Here is a 12,796-nt window from a genome sequence, read left to right as displayed (position 1 = left end):
AGAGACTAACTGACATGCCATGCCACTTGTGTGTGATGGAAATCTCAGGCCGATCATAGTCATTATCTCGAGTTCTCGAATTAATTTTATCGTTATTTGGGAAAACAAAGTTTCGTTATCTCGAGATCTCGAGAAAATTATCCCGTTATCTCGGGAAAACGGCAGTTGTTATTTCGATATAATAACTCGAGATCTCGAGAAAACAAATGAAATTAACTCGTTATCACAGGAAAACGGAGGAAATAAAATGTATGCCCCTTTAGGGCTTCTGTACTATGTAGTTTTGGGGAAGACATTTTAATCAGCAAAGAAAAATCTTCATTGATTGATTTTCATGAGTTAATTATATAATATTTCTGAGTTTGTACTATTACCTTTTTAATATTATAAATATCACCTTTGACGTTGAATATCCTTCCCAAAACTACATGGTGCACCTTTAAATGCACTTAAATATCAAAAGTAATTTCTGGCAATAAATGTACTTGAGTTTCAAACGTACAGGTAAATGTAAATTACACATTTTGTATACATATTTACATGTATGTACTGTATATACTGTATACTATGTATCGACCAATTATCTCAGTAGATATTCAGCATTTTCCTGAATATTGGAGTCAGTGTTTTTTATCTGATTGCCAATAAAATTCTTTCATTTAGAAATATGCTACGTTGGCTCTGACACAGCAAGCAATCTGCAAAGTAATAAGTAACCACAGTTATCAATAAATGTAAAAAGTTAAAAAGTACAATATTCACCTCCTACTTCAAAACTGTACTTAAGTAAAGTACTTGAGTAAAAGTACTTTGTTACATTCCATCACTGGTCATCTTTACTTTCGTTTAGGAAGCGAAGGAGTTCTATTTAAACCTAACTTATGTGTGTGACTTCAAACAGGATTGCACATTTCATTTCTTATGAGATATATGTACCATTTTGTACCAGGTGGTGGCACTTTGGTCCCACACAATCAGTGCCCAGTCTGGAGTGTCCCAGCCTGATGACCTCTTTCAACAATGTATTGCAGATGCTATGAAATGTAAAGAAAATTGCAGCTGCAACAAATGATTATTCTTGTTATCTATTAATACACTGATTGTTTTCTCGAGTAACTGATGATCTGTTTTTTTATAAAAGGTCAGCAAATTAAGTATTTCCTTTCACCTGTTCCCGGAACTCATGATGACACCATCATCAATCAGTTGTCAAATACACATTAATATTCAGTTTACTATTATACGAGAGTGAAAGTGTAAACAGACAAAACAAAAACTATCCCCCTCTTAATTTGCAATACAAATTCTTCAAAGATAAAGGTTTTAAATAGCATTGTGGTCATGATCCATCAAAATTATGGTTCTGTACAAAACAACTTGTAGCAGAGGGAGGGTCAACACAGGAAGGACAGAGAGCACATATAATATCAGCAGTATTCACTTTGCAATGTGCTGACGCTGCATTTCTGCCTATACAGACTAACACACTGTCTCCCGTCTCTGAAAGGTCTGACACGCTCATATATCGCTGAGTGTGCATCTTTTGGGTCAGCACAGCATCTGTTTTCATCTCCAAGACACTGTCGGTAGAAAATCAGAACTTAATAGCATTTCATTTGTTTTATTTTTGGAACAGCGGTGGCCATGTTCACTCACTGTTTCAGTACACTGCACAACATCTGTCTTTAGACTGTAGTACACTTTAAATATTTTTAGGCCTTTAAAATTATGTGTGTTAACTTGCTGTCAGAAAGAGAAGAAAGGGCAGCTGGTACTAGGTATTAAAATATTTAAAATAAGTACCATTTAAAATATTCAGAATCCATGTATCTATTGTTTTGACAACGCTAGTCCATAGATAATAGTCCAAAAGATGTCTCTTCGGGCTTGGTTGCACTTGTAGGAGCTGCTCTCTCCTGCTCCGGCTCATCCACACTGGATATTGTCAGAGTGAAAACTCAGCAGCAGGTTTAACGTGCAGACTGAGGTCTGTAGAAAGGGCTGGGACAAAAGAGGGGTTCACAGCAGAAGCAGCAGGGCGTTGTATAACATTGCGGTGGCATTGCTCTGTGTGCAGGAGAGATGGGGGTTGGGTGGGGTTGCTTGGGTGAGAAAGACACGTTAACATCAGCAACGCAGGGCGTGGTCATCTGCAGGCTTATTGTCACGCTGCTAATTGGGCTCTCAGGATACAAGGTGTCATCCACCGAATGACAATGCAAACATACTGTATGTGGTGCATCACTACCCTCAGCAGCACTACTGTAGATGGCTGATGCAGCTCTTTTTGTGCTCATTCTCCCTCTAACCTGGTAGATATGCAGATGATCAGGACTGAAACACATGTGTCAGCCTTAAGGTTATTGATTTAAGATCTATAAGTGTTCCCTTCATATAGCGATTTAAACAGAGCCTGCTGTGCTGCACTGAATGAGCAGTGTTTAGCACCTGCGCCACCATAAAGGCACAGTGGCATGTGCTTCTGTATTTGTATAGAGCTACTGATCTTTGCTGTTGTGTTAAAGTGCTTTTATTTTGAAATTATAGAGTAATAAAATATATTATATATAATAAAATCAGACAAAGCAATCTCCTCTAGTTGCTTTAATGTTTCGTGGCAGCTCACCAGTGTTGACATTGATTTAAAATAAAACTGAGTGATTACTTTACAATCAGCTGGTCGCTACTGATCGAGATGGCAGCATTTACCTCGTTTTGTAACATTTGGAGGTTCTGGGACTTTAAAGGGCACTTATAATGCTCATTTTCAGATTCATAATTTATTTTGGGTTACTACTAGAATAGGTTTGTTTGTTTTAAAGCTCAAAAAACACATCAGCTTTCCCATACTGTCCAGTGCAGCAGCACTGTACTCCCCCTCTGTTTTGACTCCTGTCTCCTCCTCTCCCAGTCCCATCTGATTGGTCAAGTCTGAGCCAGCACCACTCACCGTGTCTCCAGTCGGCTCTGTTCCGTTTTCAGCTTCCAGTTAGCGTCATGTCTACCGTGAAAATGGGCATAAATGATGCAAATATGTGACGTGGTGACGTAGTGTGATGTCAAGAAGTCACAGTACATTTACCTTTGGTTTCCAACTATACCTTTTACAGAGAACCTCCCCTCCCCTGCAACAGTATGTCTGCAGCCATGTGCAACCTTTAATTCTTTCAGGGTTAAGGAGACAGCTACTTTTTCTATTTTTTCCAGATACTTTTTAGGATTTAAACCAACATTTTGTCTTCTAAAACTGTCAGTTCCTGTTCAAACTGCTCGCATGCTCTCCACGATGCTAATGAAATGGGTGAGTGGGGAGAGACGCGTGTTCACTCGAAGCCTCCTGTCACACCTCAGTGATGCTCTGGAGGACTCTCCCAAACACCCACACCATCACCACCTCTCTCTCTCTGTGTGTGTGTGTGTGTGTGTGTGTGTGTGTGTGTGTGTGTGTGTGTGTGTGTCAGGAGGCAGCAGGGTGTGGCTTCACCCAGCAGAGACAGCTTTGTAGGAGCTACACACAGACCTTCAAAAGAGCACTGTTTCATGCGCACTTAAACCTCAGTAAAACCCATATTGCAGTATTGACAAAATGATACTTTTTGGAGCATTAAATTGCACATTCTGCTATCTAAACATTAGAAAAATCACCTGTTTTCTATTCTTTTGCATTATTCAGTGGTCACGCCTTTGTGATTACATGTCAATTGCTGCACTTGTTATCAGAGCATATGGTACAAACCAGTCAGTGGATGCTACCGATGACGTGCACCACTGATTTACATTAAAAGGCTATTGCTTTGTGTCTACACGGTTAATGCGTACCCGGAGATGATGTGCTGTTATGGATGTCCGCTCAAGCTGTTATGCTTATACGCCAGTAAAACTGTCCTCTGATGAGTTTGGAGAGAAGGTTTATAGCAGATGTGCTGATTGGTATTAGCGGCACACGGTGGATTTATATTAGTTAAATTTCAGTTGTACTTGACTTTTACTTCCTCATATGCCATACATCCTTAAAATGATAAATGGCAAAGACGCTTTGCTTCGCAGGAAAGTCTGCGCGTGTCTGTTCGTCTGTGAAGCAGACAGAGAGAAATGTAGTCCTGGGAGAGCAGAGTGGGGTGTGGCAGTTTTACAGTCGCTTCAGTGTTTTTATGTTGGATTTTAGTGCGTGCACGTGTCGGGTAGCGTTTTCCCAGCCGCGGGAAAATGGTGCAGTCGAGCTGTATCTGCTGATTACTTGAAAAATATTCACCGTCTCCGTAAGACGCTGGAGATTTTAGAGATTTTAAGACATTGCCACAAATTGTTCAGAAGGTGACAACTACACCCTAAATGCCATCTTCAGCATATTTAGTGTCTGCAACGCTCGTTTGATGCTTTTTCTAGCTTTCTGTCTTTGTTGGTCCTCAGTTTGTCATGACGGTGTTATTGTTGTCCAGGCAGGAGCGCGCTAGAGAGTGAGCGCGTGTGGAGAAGATCTGTGATGCTTACCTGCACATTGACAGGAAAACGTGAGTTTCAGAAAAGCGGTAAACGGTCAGGAAACGCAGCAAAATCCCCTACTGAGATGCATAAGTAAATAATTCATGAGGTGTGACACTCAGAAGAGGTAGAAAATGCCCCAGGAGAAGCGAAGAGGAAGGGCGGGAGAGGAGTGAGGGAAGGATGAAGGAGGGAAAAGAGTAGGGGGGAAGGCGGAGGGGGAAGGCTGCATGGTGGGTGGGATGGGGAGCGGGTCAGGGAGCAGGAGGGGTGGGGCAGTGCACGGGGAACGGTAAAAAGACAGAGAGGATGGTAGCTTAAACTCAGAGGATGTATGGTCGGTAGAGAGGCAAGGACAGGAGCTTGAAGGAGGTGTAAAGGAGGGCGCGAAACATGTGAGTCAAACAGCAAATGAAGAGAGCTGACAGTAAACCAGATTTTTTTTGCAGTGATGCAAGAGGTGAGCAGAGATGGAAAGGAGGGCGAGGACTCCTCCTCCAGTAGCCATTAGCAACAAGGACGAATTACACCTTCATCCACTCCAATCACACTGAGGTGAAGCATTAAAGCAGATGTCTGTATGATTTCTACATATACACACACAGATTTAGATTTAATTTGCAGCAGAGCCACAAGAAACTAGAGTTCACACCTTTACCCTACCTGACAAATCCCATTTTACATCAGTTGCATCAAAAAACGTACATATACTGAGGAAGGTTGCCATCAAAATCCCCCAAATCCATCTTTATGTTAAAGTAACTCGTTAAAAGCTCCAACGTCGACTTATTTCTGGTTAGCTTCTACCTTGTCTATCCTTGTCTTTCAGACGGTGCTCTTATTTTCTTCAGCCTATGAGAGGTGTGTGTGCGATGGTGCATTTATGTGTGTGTGTGTGTGTCTGTGTGTGTGTGTGTGTGCATGAGTGCATGAGTGCATCTTAGAGACTTTTGCCCATCCAAGTGGAATAATGGTTGTGAAGGCAGAGCTGTGGCACTAGAGATCTCCATTTTGGGGGGATGAAATGTGGGGAGCCTGCATTATTCAATACTGACCTAACTGGAGAACTGCATCCTGCACGCAGTTGTCGGCTCTGCCGGCCTTACGGATGGGTGGTGGCAGTCGCACGGAAGCAAAAAAAAACCCAGACCAGCTGCAAATCTGGAGTGAGTGAATGAAATACTCTTTACATTGCCTACCTGCTCACAGGCAGCTGCTGCACTAACCATCAGTACAGGTTTGAGGTAGTTTGGAGTTGCACTGTAAAAAGCACCTGCCTTAAAAAGTTTTTAATCTATTATACCCATCAAAATTTATGAAAGTAAGAATTATGATGTGGGTGGATTTAAGAAATAGTTTTGTACATTTTTGAAACTACCAGTATGTTTCTTTGCTCCATACCAGATCTATACCACTTTCATGTCGGTGCGCTAGATACTGCATAGAGCTACAGCCAGCACCTGGCTAACTTCGTAAATTCTTATACAGGATAAAAACAAACATTATATCATATGTTACATAATGTAATTTATGAGCTTCAGAAGTGCTAGAAGGTAGACTTTTTTTCCTCGGCACAGAGCCAGGCTAGCTGTTTGAGGCTAAACTTGGCTAACCTAGATGTTTGTTTGAAACCCGTATCGTCGTCTTGCTTCTCATGTTCATGTGCTTCTCTTCCCAGAGCCTGGTGAGCACAGTATCATCATTGCCACACAAAAGATGGCCAAAGCTACATAGCCTAATGTGATGTAATAAAGCACCATTATATTTTGAGTAGCTAGCTTTTGACTATGGATATTTTTGGCAAAACGTGATTTCTGAGGTTAGGTATGAATTGCAGTTAGGTTAAGGTTAGGGTGAGGTATACATTGGTTATGTTTAGGGTTAGGGTAAGGGTTTGGGTCAAGGGTCGGATATACTACTCCGTCTACGTAATACGTAATCCGACTCCGTAACCACGGAGACCCCTCGAGCCTTCGCAGTTCTCCATTGTGGTGCCGGATACGCAATGCAATTTCCCCCCGGATACAAGCGTCCTTGTATGTCTTTAAGGAGGTTACATAAAGGTTCTCGTATTTTCTAATTTCTTCGGCTAGGCGTTCCTCGATCAGATTCATTCTCGTCTTGATTGCGAACCAGTCAAACTCTTTCGAAAGTAATTCCGGAAATGATGTTTTTAGAGGACCAATCACAGCCTTTGCCGTCTCCGTTTCCCCTCAACGGAGTGACGGACACTTAAAAAATCTTTCATGCGCCCGGAGAGTACGGAGAGGGTCTCCGACAGGCTCTCCGGCGACGGAGAGGGCTCTCCGTGTCCGTGTACAGCACTTTATGCAGTAGTATAAATTAGGCTTTAGGCTGTACAAATGAATGGAACTCAAAGTAAAGCTAGGACTTTATATTGAATAGCAAGAATAGTTTTGCAAACCTCTCTCTCTCTGTGTGTGTGTGTGTGTGTGTGTGTGTGTGTGTATACGTGTGTCTAAAACCCCTGGAGACTGTGTGATGTAAGAGCTAGGCAGAGATTACATTTCTATACCGTGTGAAAACAGATGGATGTGTAGTTTGTCAACCTGTCACAGCTTGTAGATGTCTTCATTATCCAGAAAGGACTTCCTCTACATACGTACTGTCACCAAGCATGTGTGGAGTGGTGTTTGTGATCTTGTTTTTTTATGACGAAGTTGTTTTCACTCTCTGCACAGTCTCTCCTCTCTCTCCCTCTCTCCCTCCACTAGCTGTTTCTCTCAGCTCCCACCCACGCATTTTCTGTCACTAGAGATCTAACCAGGCACTTAAACATCCCCCCCATTGCGGGTCCTTCACAACACAATATGAGCACCACAGTTTCTTTATCACTATAAATAATGCAGGCCCCATCTAAAACTAATAAGGCAGCATGACACGGTGAGGCGACATAACAAATTTAAACCAAGAAACACGCAGAGTTCCATTGAAGCATCCAGATTCAACTCCTTACTTCGTGCACCCAAAACTGTTCGTCTCTTTATCGCACAGTGCGTCATTTATTGCTGCTTGTTGTCGAACAACGTGGCGTTATTACACGATGAAGCTTTAATGTAAGAGACAATTCCCCGCATGGATGTCCTTTGTTCCCCGCAATCCGAACCTCTTCAGATAGCCTCCCTACCAAATTAGCCTTCTCTGCGGTCCAATGAGCATGTCTAAAGATTATCACACACACACACACACACACACTCTGACTGACATCTGCTGTGAGGGTAAGATAAAAAGGTGGCCTCCAATTTGCTAAAGGTCAAAGCCCCAGTCCTCAAAGCCTGAATCAATAATTCCAATTTTGTAACCAGTGGTAACATAAACATTTAAGAGACAAATAATTCTAATAATTCTGCGAGTTATGTATATTCATATGGCATTATAGCACTTGAGGTACCATCTGCATTACAATGTGCCTCTACAGTCTGCTGTTTTATGATCAACTCTGCTCTATGAAGTCATCATGATTCAAAAACACCTGAAGAAAGAGAAACGGTTTCATTATTAGCTCTTTCCATCCATCTAACATTTAGGAATTAGAATAATTTATACAGAGATATCGCACCTCTCCCACCTAGTGTGTGTCGCATTGGCAGGAAATCCAGGACAATGTACAGGGCTGAAACAAAGATCCCACTCTCGCACGCAGCCACCTTTGGATTAAATCCTGATCTGATCTGTGAGGCAAAGTGTTCAAGAACATCTTTTCATTGCAGGTTATCCTTTAATTAGTCGGAAAGGATACATTGATTTCCATTCAGCTGCCTGTCATCATGGAGGTGAGGGCCAGAGTGCAGTCAATCACTCTCTCGCTTGCAATAGATACATACATCAGAAGTGACAAACGGGCAAATGCACAAACAAACCTGTTCATGGTGAAGCAACGCTCTTTGTTCTCCTTGAGGTGTGTGTGTGTCTTAGGCACAAAATAGAGGATGGGGGGTGGACCAGGTTTTCCTTTGTTACCACCATTTGATGTCTCCAGGAGGGGAGGGTGGACAGGGTGATGGGAACGTCCTTGGGGAGCTACCGACCTGTGCAAACACGACAGACGGACATGTGGTGGCAAATGCACAGATTGGTATATTCACACGAACAGACAGAAACACACAGCTCTCACATACAGATATTCTTCAGTGTGTTTACTGTATGTTTACATTCACTCAGAATCCACCGCTCGGTGTCTCAATTTAGATTTTAGACAACAGACTTATGGCACATTAAGCCATTAAAGCGAGGGTGGGTACGTTATTCTGGAAGCATTTTTTGTTATATTTGTGGAAAATATCTCAACAACCCAACAGCAAATGCTCTGACAAATAAAAGGAAACATCCAGTGTCTGTTACCTTTGCACGCCTCTAATGGGCCCATCACAACATCTCATTCAGCTAGTATTCATACCAGCTTTCATGAAAAGATTGGCAAGGCTACCTGTCTGTTCACCAACGCACCTGCCTGTCTGCTCGCACTCTGCCTGTGCGCTCACTGCATGACTGGAGTCTTCCACAGGACTGTAGGCCGTGTTGCTAAAGATATTAGCGAGCTTGTCGCACAAGAATGGAAGAGAAAGTGCATCTAAAGTTTCCCAGTAGTGACGTGCTAGCTTGACAGCGGTGAGTACTGGTGATAGCACGTTTGTTGCGTATCTTCAGTATGATTGTATTCGGGGTTTCACATGTGAGTGAGACATGAAGTAAATCTCGTAGGATGCGGTTAGCGATGACACCGATGTTTCTTGAGAGTGACGCTCAACTTAGAAACATTAGCACAAAGCTAACGCTGAGGTACGTCCACGATGGCTATTTTGCTTGTGTTTCTATGATTGTGGCATTAAACACAATTGTTATTTACGTATTTGTTAGACTAAAAAAGCTACAAGAGCTTGTCGAACGTAGCAAAGTAGCCGCCAACACATATCTCAGCAAGAGCTACGAGGCAGTCAGTGTAGTCGGCGGTATGTGTTGATGTGTTTTGTAAGTGTGGCTTTGGAGAGTGCCTGGATGGAGATTTATTTGCTTTTGACATGTTCCTGGCTCCTGCTGGTTTCCACAATAGACCCTTGGCAGACATCTTGACTTGTCAAAGCAGGAAAAGCCCAGGTGTGACTAATAACGTTAACGAGGGCTCAGTTTCATCAAGTGTCCTCGTAAGCCACGTCAGGGACCAGTGATAGAATGTAACTAAGTAGATTTACTCGAGTGCTGTACTTAAGTACAATTCTGAGGTCCTGGTTCTGGTAGGTTCTGTTACTTTATACTTTACTCCACTACATTTTAGAGGCACATATTGTAATTTTTACTCCATTACATTTATTTGATAACTTTACACTAAGTGTAATGCAGCCATAATTAATGTTATTTGTTACACCTGTGCTTTTCCTGCTTTGACAAGTGAAAATGTCTGCTGTGAAAGGGGTCTATTTAACCCACCCCAGCTTTAATCACATCTCCAAAAAGGCTTCAAAATCTTCACTTTGCTGTATTGTGCTGCTTTTGCTTTAAATACAGTAATCAGTGATGCTTCCTTTCATTTAAACTAGGTCCACAGGTTGACTCCATAATTGTTTGGAAATTGAATGTGTTAAGAAAAAAACAGATATTTAGTGAACATAATTTAGTTGTTGTGAAGACAAGAGAAATTATACATTGCCCTGAGAGTACAAAGCAGAGGAACTAGTTAGTTGCTTATTTTATATCTATCTGTAATGGAATCTGAATGAGTTTAATGCCCATTTATATCGTACAGTGACACAGCTCAGAATTGTAAAGCAAATTATTCAGTGTAATTAACATTTGTATTGACATTTCCACGCGTCTCCCTGAGCAATAACAGGATGTCTTCACCCTCAGAGAGCCTGTAATTATGCTATTTGATGAAAAAAGACATGCACGGTTAACACTGGTTTTGAGAGGCAATTAGATAATAGTCTCATCCACAAATCTGCAGATCCTAACCTCACGGCACACAGTGACATCTTACACTCTGCTGAAATCTGCAATTGCATGGCGAACCCATAAATCAGTACACTAACAGATAAACTGTGATCAGGCCTGAAGAGATTTATGCAGACCAGTGATGTATGACCTCTCAGCCGGCTCCAGAGCTGACCGTACAAGCCTCTAAACTGCCTTTTAATTAATAGCAGATCCTGCTCCATCGATCGGCTCTCTAATTATGGGGCGTAAGCTTTCTATAGATCAGCTGCCCTTGTGATATACACATCCACACACATGCAGGCACGTCAGGCATACCTCCGCACCACTCAGCCGGATGTTTTGCTGTAGCCACTTCATTGTGGGAGGTAAATATTTTAACAGTTCACCAGGAGGAACGCTGCCGGAATGAGTCCTTGGCCTCGAGTCCCACAGGCTCAGAATGAGACGACAGTTTTAATTACGTTCAGCCAGGATAATTGAATGCTTTTGGATGTTTTCTGCCCGATCAATATCTGTTTATGTGTGTACAGTGACACAGTATATCAGCCTCCGGGCAGACTGCCAGCAGGTAGGGAATGACTCCAGTCAGCACTTTGGGAGATGGGAGAGGGAGGGGGGAGGAGAAGAGAGAGGGAGGGGCAAACGTATACACACACATATGCATACTGTAGGCCCGCAGATGGGATGCCTTGGTAATGCGTGTATTTGCCGTGTTGATGTGGTGCAGCACAGAGGGTGGAGCCAAGGGTGCCAGCGTTCCTCGCATCATGGCTTTAAGAGCCGGCTCTGATGGATCTGCAAACTGCAGCGCCGCAGTGTGAATGTGAGACGGACAAGAGGAGAACTCAGACAGACGGACAAGAGGAGAACTCAAAGACAAAGGGAGGCCTCATTTTGTATATGTGGTAGAGGAATTTAAAAGAAGGTATTAAGTGTATTTTTTCTCAAGTTCATTGATTTGAACAAAAATGACTTGTGTTGTGTGTACCCGGTCAATAAAGCTGATTCTGAACCTGTAGAAGTTACAAATTCAAAAAATCTGGTTGCTTCACACAAATCTTCAACCCAGCGAAATGAAATCTGGGCGATCATCACAATTTCAAGGTGGGCACCTGACACCAATTCAGTAAAAAGACAAGTGTTTTCTGCGTAATTTTAGGATGTCACAGTGAAATTGATCTTTTGGGTATAAAATCTCATCACTCATTTTATCCTGTCAGACATTTGTGTGAAATCTTTGTCGTAATCAGTGTAGAATTTCTTTGGTATTGGTCAAAAACAGGTTTTGTGGGCTCACAGTGTAAAGTATTCACAGTAGATTACATTTGTTACCTTGTCATTTGCAGCTGCAGATTAAGATGCTCAGGGTTTTTCAGTGACGGATGTTCAAACCTCCATCACACATAGTACAGATAGTGTGTCAACCATGTGACAGTGCTCATGAGATAAGTGAATTAAACAGGAAACGCTCACTCAAAAAAAACTTTGTTGTCATTCCTGACCTGTCGAGTACCCTACATCTCTGCTGCACTGTCAAAGCAAAGTGAATCATTGCGTTAAAAACATCCGTCCAAAGGTTCCTCTCACTCTATAAGGCGATGCCTTTGATCCACGATGACAGTTTGTTAATGAAAGCTGACATTAGTTTGATATGTTACCATAACTGTTTCTGTTTTTATTAAGAGAACAATTGCTCAGCCGCCCATTTCCTCTCCATGGAACGGCAATCTTGGGAAATCATAACGCCATAAAGTCATCCTTTGCTGCCTTAAGATCTTGAATGATATCATGTAATTACCCTGCACTCACCCATGACCGGCAGGTTAGATTGAATGACTCACTTCCAGAGAAACAGTCAGCGGGAGTCCATCGCTAATCTTAATGTCATTTCTTCATGCGTCAAGGTTGAAATAGATATTGCCACTCAAAAAGGCACAGGGGAGTAGAAAGGTGATGACTGCTGAATACTTCAGCACCACCCACCTAACCACCTTCCCAAAAGACACATATCACGTACAAAGACATCACCTTCAGTGGGTGAAGGCTGAAAGATGCGTGCAGCCATAAGGGGCAGTAAAAGCTGGTTGCCACTTAACAGCTACAAAACTAATTCAAAAGGCAAAAATGGTACATGTCTCGCTAAGGAACACTTTATTAGGAATTATAACCTGCAACAAATGGCTTTATTAATCCTTCATAAATCATTTAGCTTATTTATGCACTAGAGACCACACATGATGGCCTTTTAGAATGAGGCTATGTTTAATTAATACGGGTTCATGGTTTTCACACTACATTAAGTATGGAGTTGTAAATGTGGAACAGTTTTAAAGGACACATTTGAAATGAGGAGAAATACATT

This window comes from Pagrus pagrus, assembly GCF_965226575.1.
Source record: "Pagrus pagrus genome assembly, chromosome: 2".
NCBI classification, from domain to species: Eukaryota; Metazoa; Chordata; class Actinopteri; order Spariformes; family Sparidae; genus Pagrus; species Pagrus pagrus.
The sequence above is the reverse complement of the archived record's forward strand: the minus strand, read 5'-3'. Positions refer to the sequence as shown.